The 21,659-nt window shown below is 40.8% G+C and overlaps 1 protein-coding gene across 1 annotated transcript in view; it reads right to left on the bottom strand.

Annotated features, from left to right (window-relative positions):
* The window catches only part of LOC117521530 (integrin beta-1-like), a 51,981-nt gene extending 37,755 nt beyond the window's left edge, over window positions 1-14,226 (bottom strand). Inside the window, exon 1 of the mRNA XM_034182852.1 lies at window positions 13,927-14,226. The gene's annotated coding sequence lies outside the window, so the exon portion shown is untranslated. The remainder of the gene's footprint in view (window positions 1-13,926) is intronic.
* Between the last annotated feature and the right edge of the window lie 7,433 nt (window positions 14,227-21,659).

Genomic DNA, 21,659 nt, shown 5'->3' with positions numbered 1-21,659 from the left:
CATGCATATTATGACTATGATGATAATACTACGTTTCCTGCAGCATTATTTAACGTATCATACATGTATAGACATGTATAATGCATCAAATAAAAGCAACAATTTGCTTTTTCCATTGATCTGGTGGATCAAAGTTTCTCATAGTGCACCCACTGAGTCAAACCTTCACACCTTCTCCAAAAATCTTGATTTGTCAGAAGGCTCAACAGTTCTCGATCAGCCCTTGTAATTTGGAGATTTAAAAGATGATGTGATTTATTAATCCCACCAACAGTCATCAGCGGTTTTATCATTTTCAAATGTGCTTGTGAATTTTCCATGAGTTAAGTCCCACCCAAAGATTAACCCATTAACTTCATGCAGTCTGGTACAATTCACAAGTAGTAATAATAATAATAATAATAATAATAATAATAATAATAATGGCGGCACGATGGCTTAGTGGTTAGCACTGGTGTCTCACAGCAACAAGGTTGTGGGATCGCTTCCCGTCCTTTCTGTGTGTAGTTTGCATGTTCTCCCCATGTCTGTGTGGTTTCCTCTCACGATCAAAAACATGCTTATTTAGGGTCTGCTCCTTTCTCTGCCCCTGAGCATCTGGGGCAGAGTTGGTCCCCAGGCACGGGACTGTGGCTGCACACTGCCCCTACTGGTTGGATTGTGTTGAAGGACGGGTTAAATACAGAGGACAAATTTCATTGTACGTATGCATGTACAATGATAATAAAGGCTATAGTACTATTATTATTATTCTGTCCAAAAATTTGACTTCAGCAAGTTGTGCTGGAAACACAAGCAGCTGCAGAATCTCGCAGAGATGTTCCATGAGAAAATATAACATTTGCTATAAGCCCACATCAGTTTGGGTCAGAGGTCACCCACATCTGCAAAACATCCTGTGAAATGAGGCCCAACTTACACACAACCAGTCAAACATTTGGACACACCGCATTCAACTGAGACGTCCTCAATTCCAGTGTCGCAGACTGAACGGTCCGCCCCCTAACAATGGGTCCGCTATGCCTGGATTTTTAGTGGGGACTGCTCAGTCTGCATCCTGCGACACCGGCAGGATGCAGGTGGAACAGAAAACACACACAGCACCATTAATCATAAAATTCATGCTCAGATAAACGGCTCGGATAACATCACGTCTTCTCACCAACGTTCCTGAAGACCAGGTTCGCTTGGTGCGGTGGGATGGTTTCTGCTCCGAGCTGTGACCTGCAGCGAGCTGACAGACTCTGAGATCTTCTGACCACAGCAACATACCAACTCTGGTTGGCCTTAGAGACCAGACGCTCCCTTTAGGGGGCGCCTGACCCACTCAATCAGCGATGGCGTCACGCCATCATCTTATGATCTCTGCACCACCATTCTGGTTTTCAAATTTAGGGTGTTCCCCTTTTCCTGGATAATTTTGTTTAAATTTATCAAAATTCAACGGTTTACAGCCACACAGCGTCATTGTTTTCCTATGAAATCCAAGAAAAACACTATCTCACGATGTTTCAACATGTGAGACCCACGTGTCATTGGTCAGGTCAACTGTGACGCAAAGAATAAAGCACTGTAACTGGTGGAATATCAGACTTCACACAGGTTTAAAAGCTCTATTTTCGCAGGGAAATTTCACATAAACAATCTCTGTGAATCATGACGATGTGGAAGCGATACACAAAGCCTGCAGGTCCGAGGACTATTTCTGTTTTTTTGCAGCAGCAGCAGCATCTTTAGCGATAACCACCCTCCATACACCAGAGGAGGAGCAACTGGAGAAATGTCAGAGCCTGAAGGGCGCTGCGATAGACTGAGGCAGTGGGGACGAGAAGCACACGGATGCTGAGCAGCACAGAGATGGAAAAAAGGGGGCTGCATACAGTTGTTCTCAAACGTTTACATACCCTGGCAGAATTTTTGCTTTTTTGGCCATTTTTCAGAGAATATGAATGACACTGTGCACAATTTCTCCAATCATAGCCACATAAGCCTAGAACTTCTTCTGTGTTGTCTGGGTGTCTTGGTGGCTTTCCTCACTCTTCTACTTCTTGCACAGTGACTCAGTTTTTGAGAACTGTCTACTCCATGCAGATTTACCATAGAGTGCCATATTGTTTGTATTTCTTAGTAATTAATGTAAATAAAGTCCGAAACATATTCAGTGGCAGCTTCACCATCAGCGAGCCTCGTCCACAAACTACCACAAAAGACTCCAAGCTGTCGTGATGTTAAAGGGGGCAACACACAGTATTAAGAACAGGGTATGTAAACTTTGGATCAGGGTAATTTGGGTAGTTCTCGTCATTTTGATTTAAAAAGAGGAAACAGTTGTTTGACAACAAATGGCTTCACCCAACCACTAACCATGAGTGAAAAAAAAAAAAGTTTTGTGTCATCATTCATATTCTCTGAAAAATGGACAAAAAATAAAAAAATTCTGCCAGGGTATGTAAACTTTAGAGCACAACTGTAAATGCTCACCACCAACAGGCCGGGGACATCGGAGCACAACAATGCTTCGGTCAAAATTTGCAAGCTGCTGCGACTTTTTGACACACACACACACACCCCCCCGCCTCTTTAGTTTGGAATTTAGATAAGATGCAAAGCTGAAGCTGTAGGAAACGGCTTCCATTGGTATTTGAAAAATGCAAAATGCTAGAACTTCCCTAGCATGCTGCCACTACCACCATCATGCACTAAATTGCTGGGGAGAGCCGTGTACGTACCGATTTATGCCAGAGAAAGCAAATGCCAACTTCAGAATTAAACCTAATTTGTTCTTATATAACGAGTTCACACCTTTGTTTTTTTACACTCCTTTCTGAGCTCTCGTGTTCTGCCTCCGTCTCATTGCTCCTCGTTACATCAGGCAGAAAACTTTGTCCTGTGAGATGTTGAGATGACAGATGTTGGACGTCTAATATTTACATTAACTATGAGTAAACGCTGCTGAGTTCTGACTTTGTATGGTCAGGCTGGAGAAGACGGAGGCGCGTGCTTTATGCTGAAGTAACGTCAGCAGTGCAACTGTCGACTCTGCACTTCAACTTGTCCATTAATAATAACACAAGCTGGTCAAGGTTTTTGTAATCATTGTTGCTGTTCTGGCTGTCCCACATAGTCCAAACAAATGGAGTGCCGAGTAGTACGGAGATTATTCCCTTTCTTTACTTGAGAATATGATCCTTCAGTTTAAGAGCATGATTTATTTTCACTCATTCTCTCAGACCCAGCATGTCCATCTCATTAAAATATATTATTATTAGATTAACAAACAATAAGTGCTGCCAATGGTCATTCATTAATACAATGACTATGAAAGCCTTATTCAACTTAATTATTGCAGGTCATCTTAAAACAAACCTTTTCTTTCTTTAAAATAATTTAAGGTGAAAAATGGTCACTCATACTCACTTATAAGTATTACATATTTATTGAAACCTGCATCATCAACAGCAATGGGTGACTTTTTTTCCTTCTAAAGTCCATTTCATTAGTTTATGCTCTTTAAAAATAGTATTACCATCGTACGACTCTCAGCACAAGCAGTGAGTATTTCAAGACTTAAATGTTTAATCAGGAATGTCATCCAGCAGCAACTGGGAATGTCTGATTGTAAGGTCATCTTCCACAGCATTCCTCACTGTGGTCTCCTGCCTGCCATCAGGCTCAGACTGGTTCAAGTCCAGACATACGACCCTGAACACAGAGGTCACTCGCTCTGATGAAATTCAGAGAGCAGATTCTTCTGCTTGGACATCCACTGATCTCACAAACAATCAACTTCCTGGTTACCCTTACCAAAAAATAGTACTGATAAGTATATAAAAAGTAAACTAGAAGTATACTTGAAACATACTTGCATATACTACTTTTTGGTAAGGGTACAAATACAATTATAATTATCTTTTTATTTGGAAATACATGTTATAAAACATCCAAGTACAGATGCAGCCACACTTTTAACTATTATGTTATACAGAACCAAGTATATTGTAACTGAATGGAATTTCTTGTTCCAAAGGTTTGTAGAAGCCAACAAAATATTTTTGAATGTGGAAGTGGGGAGGTGGTCTAGTGGTTAAGTGTTGGGCTTGAGACCAGAGGATCCTTGGTTCAAATCCCAGCCTGAGCAGAAAATCACTAAGGGCCCTTGGGCAAGGTCCTTAATCCCCAAGTTGCTCCTGATGTGTAGTGAGCAGCTTGTATGGCAGCACCCTGACATCAGCACTTTAAGCATCTGATGCAGATGGAAAAGCATGATATAAATGCAGTCCATTTAAGTGTTTGTTTCACAATCTTTTACAAAATGTGAAAAAAAAACAAACATGAGATTTATACAGAAATACAGCTGTTTGAGTGTTTTACGCCATCTTGGATTGTTTTATTTGCGCGAGCAGCCAGCTGATGTCATGCTGCTGTAGTGGCTTACTCTGTGTTGTGATTTGACTCTTCCCACATGTTCCCTCAGGACACAAAATCCCAGTCTCCAGCATGGGAGGCAGATGCTCTGACCAGTCGGCTAAAACCTGGGCTCTGGTCTGAGTGGCCAGAGAATCCTTTGGCTGTCAGAGTGAGTGAGGCCTATAAACTCCCTGCACAGCGCCACCTACTGGCCTCAGTCACAGGCCTTCCCTCGGAACGGCAGTCGCCAATTCGTGTCACTCAGCATTTGCATAAACTAAACTTATGGCTATTTTGGCCTCGCCTAGCTGACCGCTGTCTTGTCACTGAAAAAAGCTCGCTCTGACTGAAAATGAACAGCAGCTCATCACTTTGTCTCTACCGCTTGTAGCTAATGTGACCACAGCCGGAGAATTCTTAAGACAATGAACTGTTCTCTTCCTCACCGGTGACGTCCCTAGCACAGACTCTGTACTAGGGAGCTGGCAGGTTCAAGTCCCCTTAGTGTCAGACATTTGAAGTGTCACATACAGTTCAGGGCTGCGAAAGAAGTTCACAAAAACCACCACAGCTGCAGATGGTCACGCCTGCACAACAGCTAAGTCCGAGCATCATTCCTGTGTGTGATTTCCACACCAAAAAAAACACCCCGACTCAGCACATTTCATTCACTGCTGATATTTTCTCTTTATCGTTTAACATGCCACGGTTAACTGTCTAGAAAGCGACAGCTTTTATACACCATCATAATATTTTGATGTGAGCTGTTTTTATGTCGCCAATTTCTTTCTCCATCTCGCTTTGTGAGCCTAAACACGAGGTCTGTCAATAAAGTATAGGTCCTTTATATTTTTTTCAAAAACTATATGGATTTCATTCATATGTTTTTACGTCAGACATGCTTGAACCCTCGTGCGCATGCGTGAGTTTTTCCACGCCTGTCGGTGACGTCATTCGCCTGTGAGCACTCCTTGTGGGAGGAGTCATCCAGCCCCTCGTCGGAATTCCTTTGTCTAAGAAGTTGCTGAGAGACTGGCGCTTTGTTTGATCAAAATTTTTTCTAAACCTGTGAGACACATCGAAGTGGACACGGTTCGAAAAATTAAGCTGGTTTTCGGTGAAAATTTTAACGGCTGATGAGAGATTTTGAGGTGATACTGTCGCTTTAAGGACTTCCCACGGAGCAGGACGTCGCAGAGCGCTCCCAGGTGCCATCGTCAGCCTGTTTCAAGCTGAAAACCTCCACATTTCAGGCTCTATTGATCCAGGACGTCGTGAGAGAACAGAGAAGTTTCAGAAGAAGTCGGTTTCAGCATTTTATCCGGATATTCCACTGTTAAAGGAGATTTTTTTTAATGAAAGACGTGCGGGCGGATTGCAGCGTCGGCTCGCAGCCGCTGCGACGCTCCGCCACAGGAAAAACGCCTCTGTTGGAAGCCTTAAGGACAAGTTGGAACATGTCCAGCTGTTAAACAATTTCTCATATACTCACTCCACTGAAAGCCATCAAAAGCCGCCTGGAATTTACAAATGGTTATCAACACGGAGGTGTTTTTCAGTCCGCACGTCTTTCATTAAAAAAATCTCCTTTAACAGTGGAATATCCGGATAAAATGCTGAAACTGACTTCTTCTGAAACTTCTCTGTTCTCTCACGACGTCCTGGATCAATAGAGCCTGAAATGTGGAGGTTTTCAGCTTGAAACAGGCTGACGACAACGACGCCTGAGAGCGCTGCGCGACGTCTCGCACCGTGGGAAGTCCTTAAAGCGACAGTATCACCTCAAAATCTCTCATCAGCCGTTAAAATTTTCACCGAAAACCAGCTTAATTTTTCGAACCGTGTCCACTTCGATGTGCTTCACAGGTTTAGAAAAAATTTTGATCAAACAAAGCGCCAGTCTCTCAGCAACTTCTCAGACAAAGGAATTCCGACGAGGGGCTGGACGACTCCTCCCACAAGGAGTGCTCACAGGCGAATGACGTCACCGACAGGCGTGGAAAAACTCACGCATGCGCACGAGGGTTCAAGCATGTCTGACGTAAAAACATATGAATGAAATCCATATACACTCAACAAAAATATAAACGCAACACTTTTGGTTTTGCTCCCATTTTGTATGAGATGAACTCAAAGATCTAAAACTTTTCCACATACACAATATCACCATTTCCCTCAAATATTGTTCACAAACCAGTCTAAATCTTTGATAGTGAGCACTTCTTTGCTGAGATAATTCATCCCACCTCACAGGTGTGCCATACCAAGATGCTGATTAGACAGCATGATTAGTGCACAGGTGTGCCTTAGACTGCCCACAATAAAAGGCCACTCTGAAAGGTGCAGTTTTGTTTTATTGGGGGGGGATACCAGTCAGTATCTGGTGTGACCACATTTGCCTCATGCAGTGCAACACATCTCCTTCGCATAGAGTTGATCAGGTTGTCAATTGTGGCCTGTGGAATGTTGGTCCACTCCTCTTCAATGGCTGTGCAAAGTTGCTGGATATTGGCAGGAACTGGTACACGCTGTCGTATACGCCGGTCCAGAGCATCCCAAACATGCTCAATGGGTGACATGTCCGGTGAGTATGCCGGCCATGCAAGAACTGGGACATTTTCAGCTTCCAAGAATTGTGTACAGATCCTTGCAACATGGGGCCGTGCATTATCCTGCTGCAACATGAGGTGATGTTCTTGGATGTATAGCACAACAATGGGCCTCAGGATCTCGTCACGGTATCTCTGTGCATTCAAAATGCCATCAATAAAATGCACCTGTGTTCTTCGTCCATAACAGACGCCTGCCCATACCATAACCCCACCGCCACCATGGGCCACTCGATCCACAACAGTGACATCAGAAAACTGTTCACCCACACGACGCCACACACACTGTCTGCCATCTGCCCTGGACAGTGTGAACCGGGATTCATCCGTGAAGAGAACACCTCTCCAACATGCCAAACGCCAGCGAATGTGAGCATTTGCCCACTCAAGTCAGTTACGACGACGAACTGGAGGACGACAAGCATGCAGATGAGCTTCCCTGAGACGGTTTCTGACAGTTTGTGCAGAAATTCTTTGGTTATGCAAACCGATTGTTTCAGCAGCTGTCCGAGTGGCTGGTCTCAGACGATCTTGGGAGGTGAACATGCTGGATGTGGAGGTCCTGGGCTGGTGTGGTTACACGTGGTCTGCAGTTGTGAGGCTGGTTGGATGTACTGCGAAATTCTCTGAAACGCCTTTGGAGACGGCTTATGGTAGAGAAATGAACATTCAATACACGAGCAACCGCTCTGGTTGACATTCCTGCTGTCAGCATGCCAATTGCACGCTCCCTCAAATCTTGCGACATCTGTGGCATTGTGCTGTGTGATAAAACTGCACCTTTCAGAGTGGCCTTTTATTGTGGGCAGTCTAAGGCACACCTGTGCACTAATCATGGTGTCTAATCAGCATCTTGATATGGCACACCTGTGAGGTGGGATGGATTATCTCAGCAAAGGAGAAGTGCTCACTATCACAGATTTAGACTGGTTTGTGAACAATATTTGAGGGAAATGGTGATATTGTGTATGTGGAAAAAGTTTTAGATCTTTGAGTTCATCTCATACAAAATGGGAGCAAAACCAAAAGTGTTGCGTTTATATTTTTGTTGAGTGTAGTTTTTGAAAAAAATAAAAAGGACCTATACTTTATTGACAGCCCTCGTATGTTATCAATCCCAGCGGCAGCTGGTGACGTCTACAAACTGTGGTAGGACTTCATTTCAACTCCAGTATACGTTCACAGGTATGTCCCACACTGACCAGACTGTTCAGATGACTGTCACAACAACGCAGGTAGAATTTAAAGGACAATACCCTGTGAACAGTGGAGATGTAAAGCCCCGCCCCCCACTCCTCTTACAGTCCAGTTTGTGTGCATCAAGCCCCCAGATCTGTCAGCACCACACTGCACCCATTTCCTAACTTAAACCACACCCAGCCAAGCACCGTTACCGCCGAACAGGCCACTGATGGATCAGGAACAAGGCCTCACGTTGGACTGCAAACACAAGAAACTTGAAGCTCCAAAACCACGGCCAAACCCCTGACGTGATGATGAACTCAAAGTCCGAGGGGCATTTAGAAAATCTGGCATGAGATCTGGATGCTCTTTGAGGAAAGAAACAGGCACGACCCACTTCTGTCATATTTTTAAGTCAGGCAGAAATATGTAACCAATATTTTGAAAAGACCAACAAGAGAACCCACCTCCCAAGAGGTCACTGGGCTTTGACCTTTGTTGAGTAATAATCAGGCTCAGTCAAATTCTAATAACCTGACCATTGATTAATTCATATTCAGCATTTCCATATTATTAACAGAAATCAGAAGAAGGTCAATGGAATGACCCCGTTTAACTTTTCACAAACTTGACAAAATTTAATTAATGATGAAATCTAAACATTATGAAGTACTTTTATCTCAACAGTATATCGCAAAATTACAGCTAACTTTATTTTGGCGGGCAGCACGGTGGCCACACAGCAAGAAGGTTGTGGGATCTCTTCCCATGCGGCTCTGTCTGTGTGGAGTTTGTTCATGTAGGTTCCCTCCGGCTTCCAAAGACATGCAGGTTAGATGAACTGGTGACTCTAAGATGACCGCAGGTGTGAATGAGTGAGTTGCCACAGTGATAGACTAACAGCCTGTCCAGGCTGGATCACGCCTCTCACCCAATGACCGCTGAGCTAGATCCTAGCCCCCCAATGACCCTTTCCTAGAATAAGTGGGTTTACAAAATGAATAAATATTCATTTTGGTGGGATTCCAAAAATATGTAGTGACTTCACATCTTGGAAACAACATGAAGAAATAGGCACACGTGCGAGGTGAGATGTTTATGTTGCATTCAATGGAAACGGGAAAGTCAGAATTGGACCTACATCTTGGGTCTAATAAACCTATCATAAAACACGACTCTCCCTACTACCTTATTTTGAAAAAGTAAGTGAAAACATCATCCCTCTAACTTAACACTAGCATCAACCACTGACACAGCAGACCTGTGGGCGTTATGTTTTATCAGTTCAGCACAAATCCAGCAAACCTTTTGCATGAAATATGTCAATATTTTATCCGTGGGTCTTTGCAGCAGTATCTCTGATCACCTGAGTTTAGTAGCCATGTCCTTCTCTTTGCATTTTATGTATTTTTTTCAGCACTTTGCAGTCATTTCATCGGCTCCGTGAGGATAACACGAGCACGTACAGCATAATGGTGACCTCTGTCCCTCGAACAGCATGAAGCCAAACTGAGCTTCCCAGTATGTCATGACAACGTTGCAACTTTTACCCTTGTGGTAGAGCCCGACCGATATATCGGCCGGCTGATATTATCGGCCGATATAAGCCCTTTTCAAAGTACTCACTATCAGCCAAAACTTTGCCAATAGAATGCCGATAATTTCTCATAAACAGAACAGTTACTGAAATAATGTTTATGTCGGCAATGTAAAATGTCCTTGCACCGTATGTCCAGTAGATGGAGCTCTGACTCCATTCAACTGAGAGCTGCTTACACCCCTGCTTAAATGTGTTTATCACCGGCCCCCATAGTTCTCCGTCACACTGCACTGATCGGCTGACAAAAGCATACAAGTTTATAAGGATGTTGTTTGTAATAACTTTGCGATTACATTCACCCCACATTTCTCCCGTTTCAGTTCAACTCAGTTTAATTAATTCAGTTTATGTAGTAAGATCAGATATATTTCACAACTCTTTTTAAGGATATGTATTTGCTAATTTCGTAAAGGTTTAATTCTTGATTGCATTTTTTGAACTTGAAAATTCTTCTCTGTTATAAAGTTAATCAATATGATTATGATTCAGCTTTTAGCTCAAACCTTTTTTGTTAAGGGTCCAAAAAAGAACATTTTATTCATTTAAAAAAATAATAATAATATCAGCTGATTTATCGGCTATCTGCAAATCAGCCGATTTATCGCTTAGCTGCATTTTTTTTCATCCAAATATCGTTATCGGCATCGGCCTCAAAAAAAATCCATATCGGTCGGGCTCTACCTTGTGGTTCAAATTTCTCCATTTTTACCTTCAGACAAGGTGAACTTTGAGCATATAGCCAATATAACATTGTGAATCCTTTATTTGAAAGCTGAGGAATAAAATTATATTCTGTGCTGAATTTAAAAAAAAAAAAAAATTATAACCTAAACAGCAAAAAAAAAAAATTCTAATTACAGCATTAACTTTTTCATAACCAAAACAAATAAAGCAAAGTAAAAAAAAAAAAAAAAAAAAAAAAAACTGTTATACTTTGTACAATCACACACAAACATGTTTAAGACATGTACAAAATCTAACAAATCAATTGCACAGAAATGTTTAGGATTCAACAAAATGTGTGCTAATTTTTTAACCCCTAAATTGCAGAACAAACTGGTGTTTTGTTTTGTTTTTTGGTGTTTGTGGGTCATATCAGCCCTCCTCAGGGAGATGGGATAATGCATTCCAGCTCAACAAGCACCACACAGGGTCGTGGAAAATCTGGAGTCGAGTCATTTCCCAACAACAGATTCAACAACCACTCTGGACGGCAGTAAATTTGACAAACTTAACCAAACCTTAAACCTTCTGCACTTCATGGCAACTGTTGTTGATGCTGCTTTGTAAGTTATTTCACCACATGGTGGGCTGTATTCACGGCTGCATTGATTCAATATTTTCCAGACACAAGTTTTGTTTGTGTAAGCATCAGAATTAATGGACACAATCAGACAAGATTACATTTGTTTACTGAAGATAAGGTTATTAAATTTATGTGCTCAGATAAGAGAAAGACGGAAGTGGTCAGCTCAAATTACATCAGCTACCCCCCCCCCCCCCCCCACACACACACACACACACACACAGGGAAAAAAAATCCACAGGAGAAAGAAATGACATATTTTGTGACAATTCTCCATCACATTATAATGAATATGCTGAAGTTGAGGAAGCCCCCGGCATGACAGAGAGGGAAAAGCAATCATCCTGAAAAGAGCAAAACTAAAATGTTGGGGGAGTTCACAAGCAACTGCAGAGAAGACAGTTCTAATGCAAACGATAAGTTTGTGCTGATGAATGCAGCAGAGTCAAGCAACTCTCAAGCAGCCAAGAAATATGGCATTTGTGTAACTTTAGAATATGGTGTGCCCAAAAAGACATTTTAAAATGCTAACTGTGAGAAAAGTTTATTGTAGCCATAAAGGTGGTGGTGTCAGGACCTGGTAAAAAAAAAAAAAAAAGAGAGAGAGAGAGAGAGAGAGAGAGAGAAGGTGCTGCCCATAACAAGTTATTTTATTTACAATATTTTCAAATAAAAACATTTTCTTCATTAAAAAAAAATTGTTATTTATTTAACTGTTACTTTGCAAAAATGTGAAAAAAAAAAAATAAGGGTGCTCGTCTTATATCCACCTCAGCACAGTAACTTGGTTTCGGACTTAAAATGAAATCATCACCTTGCAGAGGAGAAGTTTCAGAGATTCAAGCCTCAGTTGAAGCCGGATGAAGCCTGAGCACACAGACTAACATACACCCCCGCACACGCCCAGACATCACTGAGTCACATCTGTGTAACGGTCCGGGGTTGAGTAAAGCTGAATGACCGTCCACAGTGCGCCGGACACTCCTCGCCTGTACTGTGTTCAAACTTCAAAACAATAAGTAACTAAGGGAAGTGAGTCAGTGAGCGCGACGGGACACCGGTTTTAAAGACATGTCGCCCCTCCAGCCGATAATCACAGGCACCTTCATCCGTGAGGCGCACAAGACCGTCTGTGTTTTCACACCTTGACATGACAGTACAATGCAGCATGGAACCCAAACCAGACAAAAACCCACAGGTCACCAAATCAGCAAGTTTTACAAGGAATCTGCAAGTTTGTGCTTGAGATTCATGAAGCAGAGAGAGAGAGAGAGAGAGAGAGAGAGAGAAAAAAACAAACCATAGTGCCCTCAGGCTGCACGAGGTTACAGTCAGTGAAGCAGTCGACAAGACCTCGCCTGCTCAGTGTAACACAGAACTGTGAGTCAGGCTGAAGCTGAGGTTCTGGTTAACCACACCGGCTCAGTTTAAAGTCTGCTGGTCTTACTGCGTTCTCACAGTTTACACAGACAGTTTGACCAGACCGAGGCCCGTTTCAGACTGTTAAACTTTACCCAAGCCCTTCCCGATGTTTAGTGTTATTTTCTGTATGAACGTTTCAAACAGTCGTAGTGTCCCAGGTGCTCTGGTTCACTGTTTTGGAGATAAGACCTTTTCAAAAACCTCCATGCAAGTCCTACACAGACTTTATGACTCTACCCGGACAGGACGCCAGACAAAGCCAGTACCCATGAGACAAAGATGACAGGAAGTGTGACCAGAAATCTAAACAGAGAGATCAGGATAAAAACTCACCCACCAGACTCAAAGGATCAAAGGTGTAAGATCAGTGTCAAAGCTCAATGACCATGAACAAAGGTCAACAAACAGAATCAATGATCTGGATCAAAGAACAGGATCAACAGTCACTAATCAGGATCAACAATCAGAGATTAAAAAGTAGAGATAAAACAAAGATCAGGATCAAAAGTCACCAAATAGGATCAAAGATTCAGATCAAATCTCAGAGACCATGATCAAAGGTCACCAATCAAAATCAAAGTTCAAAGATGAGTGATCATGACCATAGGTCACCAACTAAAGCCAAAGATCTGGATTAAAGCTCAGTGATCATCATCAAAGGTCACCAATCAAAACCAAACATCAGGATCAATGGCCAAGAAACAGGATTAATAATTGGGGATAAAAAATTAGGGATCAGACAAAGATCAGGATCAAATGTCACCAAACAGGATCAAAGATCTGGATCAAAGCTTTACAATCACTGTCAATGGTCACCAACCAAAATCAATTATGAGGATCAAAGGTCACCAAAAATACATAGGTCAGGATTAACAATTGGGATCAAATGTCATCAAATAGGCTCAAAGATCATGATCAAAGTCCATCAACTAAAATCAAAGATCAAGATTAAAGGTGATTTATTATGATCAAAGGTCACCAAATAGCTTAGTGGTCCGATTAAGATCTAAGGTCAGTAATCTTGAGATTTATAAACGTTACAGATGATGTCAAAGGAAAAACATATAATTGACAAATACATAAAGAGAAGAACGTCGGACCTTATTTGGCGGAGGTTTAGTCTCAAAGTGCTCTTCTACTTTCAAACATCGAATAACCGTCTGTAACTGATTAAACAACCATTAGTGTTTTCTTTTTCATATTGTGCACATTTATAACAACTAAATACACAAACCATTCATATTTGTTGGGAAATGGTCAAGAGATTTGAATCCAAAGTAAAGAATTTAATCCACACCCAAAGTTTAGCCTGAAGACAAGAATTCCTTCTTTTGTCGTTCACGTTGTTTTCAGTCGCCGCAAACATGGCAGACTTTCAAATGTAGCTTAAAGCAACTCACCTCGATTTAACGTCGTTTTCGTTGACTCACAGCCACATTTAAACCCGAAAGTGTCTTCTTTTTAAGGAATAAAACAACGTACAGACGAAAACTAGCTAAACGTTAAATGAGAGAGAAAGCGAGCACGTTTTGCTGCAGCGGATTTAATTCACCGCCCCGAAGTGTGACGAAACGCCTCCGGTAAAATCCGATGTTATGGACTTTATCTTTAAATATATACACAGTGAGTAAAATTGGCGGTTGATAGCAGCTCCAGAGTCACATTTACTGCAGCGCTGCAGTTCTTTTATGTCCCAGTTCTACAAACCTCAGGCTTAAACTCCACCTACACAAAGAGCTGCGGCACGTAAAGGGCGACGGAACGAACGCACCGTGACCTCCGTCACCTCGGATGTGGCGGTGCAGCCGCACGTTGTGTGGTTAAATCGAACAAACCGAGAGAAAACCAGTCGCTTTCTGACGCCAAGGAGGGAATTCATGACATCAATTCTTTCTTTGCTTTTAACGTCCAAGAATCTTGTTTAGTTTAAAATAAACGCGGCTGATGTATTGCTGCAGGGGCGTAGCCATACCTTTTTTCGGGGGGTGGGGGGGGGGGGGGGGTAATTTGTTGATTAAATTTGATGTGATTAACTGGACTTTTTCCATGGTGCTTTCTGGTGCTGCGTGTAACTGTGCCCCCAGTGGCCAACAACAAAGACAATGTGCAGTAGTAAAATAACAGGTGGTTTAATGAGAAAATTACTTTGGCTGAAGGGCAGCAGCTCCAAGTCACACAGTATTTTTTATTTTTTTATTTATTTATTTTTTTTGGTCAAGAAGTGTTGAATACTGTGGTCGCCTTCAGAAAGAAAACAATCAGTGAGCCACAAAAAAAACATCTGAATTTGTTGATTAAATGTGATTAAATATTATCATTAGGAAATTTTCACACATTTCTGAATCTGACAATGAGTTTGACACAGAGTTGGTGCCAATTCAGGACATGTCCACATGTTAATAGAGTCACTGACATGTGGAATAGTGTGCCTAATGTTTTATCAGCTGGGAGCATTAAGGTATTCAAAAAGAAAGTGGCTATTTGCACAGCCACCGTTCAAATAGGGTCTGCCACCAGAGTCTTGCCATGCGAATATATGTGCCAGAGTCTTGCCGTGTGAATAGTCAAATGAGAGTTATGGACACAGCCGCCGTGCAAATAGCCATGGCCATTCAAAAATGGAGTGGACAAATACTGCAATAACTATCCAATGAAATTCGCCTGGGAGTTGGGTGAAGAACACCCATCAATACGTGCTACATCTATGTAGATCTACTGAAGATCTGGGAAAAGAGGTGGGAAACCACCTGCTCCCCGAATCATCCTAAGGTGTAATAGGCTGAGTTCTAACTCAGCTGATTTGTGCACTTGGATGTGAGCAGCTCTCACACATGGCCAGGGTTGGCGCCAAATTTTCCAAACTACAACATATGATTAACTTGGAGGGAACTTGGCATACTGCCCACCACAGAACAACACAAGTTGGGAAAGATTGACTTGAATCATCTGTCAAGAAATTCAACATTTTGGCAAATACTGTCAAATTCATAAGTAAGTAAGTCCCTTTGGCTGCTCCCTTGTTTGCACTCAGGGTCGCCACAGCAAATCCAAGGTGAAGTAATTTAGCTTAATTCATGCTCTACATGGAATAGCTTGGGGCAACTTTGCCTAACTCGGTGTCCACGCTGAGCCAACCCTCCCCAAATTCACAGCTCTGAAATAACATATCACTGTCCCAGCTTTTTTTGAAATGTGTTGCAGACATCCATTTCAAAATGAGCAAATATTTGCACAAAAACAATAAAGTTTATCAGTTTGAAGATTAAATATCTTGTCTTTATGGTGTATTCAATTGAATATAGGCTGAAGAGGATTTGCAAATCACTGTATTCTGGTTTTATTTACATTTTACACAACGTCCCAACTTCATTGGAATTTGTATATATATATATATATATATATATATATATATATATATTTGCCCAAGCAGAGGGTCACCCCTTTGAGTCTGGTCTGCTTGAGGTTTCTTCTTCAGAGGGAGTTTTTCCTTACCACTGTTACTCTGGGGGTTAGTAAGGTTAGACCTTATTTGTGTGGAGCGCCTTGAGGCAACTCTGTTGTGATTTGGTGCTATATAAATGAAATTAAATTGAAATTGAAATATATACAGTTGTGCTCAAAAGTTTACATACCCTGGCAGAATTTTTGCTTTTTTGGCCATTTTTCAGAGAATATGAATGACAACACAAAAGGGGAAAAACACAGTATTAAGAACAGGGGTATGTAAACTTTGGATCAGGGTCATTTGGGTAGTTCTCTTGTCATTTTGATTTAAAAAGAGTAAACACAGTTGTTTGACAATAAATGGTTTCACCCAACCACTAACCATGAGTGAAAAAAGTTTTTGTGTTGTCATTCGTATTCCCTGAAAAATGGACAAAAAAGCAAAAATTCTGCCAGGGTATGTAAACTTTTGAGCACAACTGTATGTACACATACATGCACACACACAAATATAAACACACACGCACACACAAATACATGTATTTGTTATTTTTTTATCATTAAAGTTGGAAATATCTTCTTAAGTTCACAAATTCAGTTTTTGTGTGTGAACACAAATAATGATAATATTTAATACAATATATAATATTCAAATTTACTTTAAGATTTTACAGGTTTAGGAAGTTGCAGTCTTGCTGGCTTTGAAATATTTGCTTCTAAAGATGCTGTCATTTTTTAAAGGGATGTTTAACTGGTGTTTAGCAGCAGATTCACTTCCTCTGCAAACCACAAAAGCAGCCGGTGACGTTCACAGTTTCACAGTCTTTTATCTTTCATGAGCTTCACACGTGTCCACAGACCACCGTTTTTTTTTTTAATGCATGAATCTGAGTCCCAGTGTTGCTATGAGCTCACCTGTGTTTCTGAATTGTATATAAAACCTGTTCAGGGTTCTGTGTCCACAGATATCTCAGCTGTTCCACAGACATGCAGGCGGCTCACTGAGTCCCACTGACAGGTCACACACTGACAGGATACTTATAGGATCCATTAGAGAAATAATTTAACATACCTTTGGCCGGATTAGCCTTTTTCTCAAGTATATTTAAACCCAAACTGCTCAGAATTCTGCCATCTATAATGAGAAAACCCCTTATTGTTATGATGTGAAATCGAGGCCGAGGGGTCACGTGGTTTTGTTTACATTCTGTTGCTAAAGGCAATTTCCCAGAAACCACATGGAGCTCACAGACAACAACAACAACAAAGCAAATACCATTGTCACTTTTCTGGGGTGAAAGGAAGAAAAGGAAAGAGAAACAACACTGGAAATTGACTGTAAGGGGTGCAATGGGGGGGGGGGGGGGCAGTCAAGTCTAAATTTCAAAATTTAAATGTATTAATTTATATAGTGCCAATTCACAATGAGATCGTCTCAAGACGCTTCACACAACATAATAAAAACAGACAAAACTGAATTAAAAATTTAAAAACACAATTAAAAGACAAAACCATAAAAGAATACAAGAATAAAAACACATCATAACACTAATGATGATAAAACAAGGAAAACAAATGAGTCTTTAAACGTGATTTAATAGTCTCCACAGTATCCGACTGCCATATGTGTGCTGGGAGATCGTTCCACAGAGCTGGGACATGGTAGGAGAAAGCTCTGTGACCGGCAGACTATTTATTCACCCTGGGAACACAAGGGTGATTCTTTAACTACGGGCACTATTGGCCTTGTAAATGTAATTTCCACCACACCATTGCCTTACAATATAAAGCGCCTTGGGGCAACTGTTTTTGTGATTTGGCGCTATATACGAGCGTATATATTATATATATAATATTATATATATTATATAGCTATATATTCGTACATGTGCTCTGATGTCACTGTTTATCTCCATAGAAACTACCCAAACAATCTTTCATACAAACATACATACATACACTGTTTAAAGGGACATTACAGTGTTGTGGTGGAAATTACGGCAATAGTGTGGGACAACTACATTTTGTTTAAAAAATCACAACAGTTGTATGACACTGAATACCCCAATTATTTTTTGATTATTTTACTGATATTTTATTCAGAGATATTTTAAAACATTAGAAAAAACGTTTCTTTACCATTCATTTTTATCATTGAAGATCAAAAGTCTGGGTGTGGGACAAGCACAAAACGGCAATATTTACATATAATGATGCTGAAAAAAGGTGAAAACGTCATCATAGACTACTAGAACAAATTTTTTAACACACTTTCATTCTAAAGATAACTATAAAAGTGTGAAATTTCCCCTTTTTTTCTGTTTTTCATACAATCTGATCAAAGGACATAAGTGCCCATAGTCTAAGAATCACCCACAAACATTACTGACAGTATAATCTGTCTGTCAAGTACCACTATGACTGACAGATTATACTGAGAGCAGTGCTTTGATTTTCTGTCCTTTACCGACATTTTCCTCTTACATGCCACAGACGTGACTTGACTTTTTTCTTTTGGAAAATGTAGACCAATAGGCGTGAAGTTTCACTTCAGTACTTCAGCAAGAAACAAACAAAAATCAACAAAACTTATTGAAAAGAGTATATTCACTACTAATAATCCAGTCACTCACCAGTTTCAAATTATGCAGTATTTTAAGTTGTACACTATACTCTCCACTTACAGGGGGTGATTGAAAAGTTTTGAGCCCGGCCAAGAAGAAACCACAGCTGAATTAACTTTCAAGCTGTTTTAGTGAGTAATATTGTAGGATAATTACAGTATCAAATATAGAAGAACTGGTGACCAGCAAATATGCCAATACTTTAACACAAATCTCAATGGGCCCATCAGTCATCCTTTGTGATAATCATGAGCTATTTTCATCCTCACTCTGGGCATCAAGAATCCGTCTCGGTGTTTGTGCAGCTGTAAATCTTGCTGTTCTCGGTTTCTTGGCTTCCCTGCAAAACAGTAAAATATAATGATTAGATTTGGCAAATTACAACATCATCAGAAGGTATAATGTTGAAAATCTCATAGAACGTCCCTGGGTCATAAGTGACCTCGCACAAGTTTGCATTACAGTTGCCACAGGGATCGGCTGATCGTTGAAAATTCTATGAACAAATGCAGGACAAATAGATTGAAAAATTCATGGTAGGAAACTTTTTTCCAATTAAAATGAGAAAAATGGTGCATAAAAATCTATACCCAGGGTCATAAATGACCCCAGTCGGTCACTTGAGGGTTAAAATAATGCTTTATTTTCAACATAATCCCTGTGTAGGTCTACACATTGCAGCACCTTAATACGGGCAGAGGTGTCAAATCTGGCTTCAGAAAGTAAAAACTCTCATGTGGTGCTTCTACCTGTGCACCTAAAACAGGTAGAAGCACCTCTGAATATGGGTCTCATAGAAGGTCTGATCCTGGAACTCAAGGAAGTCGTCCACTGCAGATATGACATCATCATCAGTATTATAATGAGATCCAGCAAGATGCCTTGGAAACAGATAGAAGTCCAAAGGAACGTGGACGTGTGGACAGGAGCTTTGTCCTGGTGAAACGGAACACTTTGTCAGAACATTTCACACCACTTCTGATTTATTTTGTCCAGCAGGTGTCAGAAAGGGAACTATAATAGACCCTGTTGATGGTCTGTCCCTTACTGGAGATAGTCCACCACCAATGTGATGCCCCCAGCATCACAGAAGACAGAGGTCATGACCTTTCCAGCAGATGAGACAGCTTTGGTTTTCTTTGGCGGAGAAGAACCCAAGTTTCCATGACCAGCTGCTGGTTGGACTCCGGTTCGACGTGATGGACTCAGGTCTTGTCCATGGTTGTGAATCCTCACATGACGTTTTCCAGATCCACCTAAAAAACACAAAGATTCTCCCAGGACACCTTGGATATATAAACATATATTCAGCTTCTCTGGCAATGATAAAAGCTGGAAAGTGGCTCCACCGCTTAATCAACATATGTCCCTATGTAGGGGAGGTGATGGTCTAGTGGTTAAGTGTTGGGCTTGAGACCAAATGATCCTTGGTTCAAATCCCAGCCTGACTGGAAATATCACTGAGGGCCCTTGGGCAAGGTCCTTAACCCCCCAGTTGTGTGTAGTGACTACGTTGTATGGCAGCACCCTGGAATCAGGGTGAATGTGAGGCATTATTGTAAAGCCCTTTGAGCATCTGATGCAGATGGAAAAGTGAGATATAAATGCAGTCCATTTGTCCCTAAATTTTATGGAATATTTTCCAGTGTAAACCCAACCCCTTCAAAAAGTTTCGTAAAATTTTGGTTCTAATAAATGTTTGTATTGACCACTTTTTTTTAATCTCAACTTTTACATTCCCTGGCCCCGCCCCTTAATCCACATCTGTCCCAAAATGTTATGGAATATTTTCCAGTGTAAACTCAGCCTTTTCAGAAATTTTCACAAAATTTGATTTACTTATCTTTTCATATTGAGCTTTTTTTTTTTTTTTTTTTTTTTTAAGATTTTCTGGTACATTTCACGGCTCTGCCCACTTTCAGCAGATACACATCAAATTGATGAAGCGTTCTAGTTCAGGTCAGGTCTTTTATAAACCTTTTCTGCAATTTTGAACTTGAATGCAGAGAAAGCAGATTAGTTCACAAAAGTATGACACATTTAATTGTCCTGGTTTTTGTTTAGGTGCTGTAGGTCAATTGGGGGCGGAGTTTAATCAGAAAATGCAAATGTTGCCATTTTCAAAGGTCAAACTTGGATTTTGGAACCCAAAACCCAAGTCACAATGTGATTTTAAGTCTGTGCTGAACTGAGATTTATTAATTATTATTATTATATTTTTAAAGAGACAGCAGCAGTGAGGGAGTGTTCAGATCGTCTTCGTGTCTCATTTTTAGCAGCTGATGCTTCCAGCATGACATCACCGCTCTGCCGTCCAATCAGGGAGGTGTCATGGATTTATTCTGAGATTAAATGCCTTGTTTAAGAGCACCTCAGGAGGAACTGCCCAGGCTACATCATTCTAAGTTTATGACATTATAAAGGGCAGATAGGAATTCCTCAGCAGCTGCTGGTAACACTGCCACCGTGTGGTCACAGTGACACATAGCAGCTAATCACCATGATCCCAAACAAGGAAAAAGTACAACAGCTCTTAATTAAAACATTTATTTAATCCAATTCTTTGGAATGTAATAATCAATGATCAGAGTCTGAAACAACAGAGACGAATGAGTCCGGGAGCTGAACTTCAAAATACAAACAATACTTTTAGTCACTTAAGGCCTCATTGCTTTTCCTTTTTTTAAACTTCATTCATTCCTTTTTTTTCATTTCTGGATCTGAGACAGCAAAAATTACAGAAGCAGTACTGAAAATAAAACCTTTTTCATACAAAGAAAAACAAACAAACAATGGCACATACATCAGTGACAGTACAAAAGCACAAGGTGATATTTTACCGCCTAAATAAATTTTCTTACGTTCCAAAGCGACACATATAAACTTTTTCAAGAATGAAAAACAGCTCTGTAAATTCTACATTTGAGAATGACACCACTTCACCTGAAAGTGTCCCTCGGACTCAACACAGTCCTTCTCTTCTCAAAACCAACCGAAAACACAGAACGACTTAAACAATATATCAGTGCAACGTATGTTCGCGTCTCGTGCTGCAGCATCTGTCA

Source organism: Thalassophryne amazonica, chromosome 12 (assembly GCF_902500255.1).
Source record: "Thalassophryne amazonica chromosome 12, fThaAma1.1, whole genome shotgun sequence".
NCBI classification, from domain to species: Eukaryota; Metazoa; Chordata; class Actinopteri; order Batrachoidiformes; family Batrachoididae; genus Thalassophryne; species Thalassophryne amazonica.
The sequence above is the reverse complement of the archived record's forward strand: the minus strand, read 5'-3'. Positions and strand labels throughout refer to the sequence as shown.